The following is a 426-nucleotide window of genomic DNA, read 5'->3' as shown; positions in this document are numbered from 1 at the left end:
GTGGGATTGTATCCTCCGGGTTCACTTCAAGACGCTATCCTTCCAGTAACGGGTATTTCATTTGGGCATACTGAGAGAGGAGCGAATCTCTAGATCTTCCATAGCTCTTTCTAAGTCGTTCGCAGTATTTGGCGGTAACACTTTCACACTTAAATATAGCAGCATATGAGATTAAGGCAAATCTTTATCCAATAGGAGATGCCAGAAGCCATGATACATGCTTAAGGTCAAATTACCTTCAGCCTGCTTAATAAAACTCCTCATAAACTCCTAGTAAATGACCTCCTTCTTCCCTACCAGTTAAACTAGAAAGCCTTTCTCAGAATATTTATGTAGTTGTGTAGTCAATAGATCACCAACCTTAACTTTGGATTGACTTTTTTTGAGACCCTGGTTACTGTTCTCGATGAAGCCTCAATGGACAGG

The 426-nt window shown here is 40.6% G+C and overlaps 1 protein-coding gene across 1 annotated transcript in view; it reads left to right on the top strand.

The window, feature by feature from the left end:
* LOC119588628 (UDP-glucosyltransferase 2-like) overlaps positions 1 to 426 on the top strand; it is a gene marked incomplete in the record, with an annotated part of 30,326 nt that overhangs the window by 7,645 nt on the left and 22,255 nt on the right.

This window comes from Penaeus monodon, chromosome 24 (assembly GCF_015228065.2).
Source record: "Penaeus monodon isolate SGIC_2016 chromosome 24, NSTDA_Pmon_1, whole genome shotgun sequence".
Classification (NCBI taxonomy): domain Eukaryota; kingdom Metazoa; phylum Arthropoda; class Malacostraca; order Decapoda; family Penaeidae; genus Penaeus; species Penaeus monodon.
This window is presented reverse-complemented; position numbering and strand designations above follow the sequence as displayed.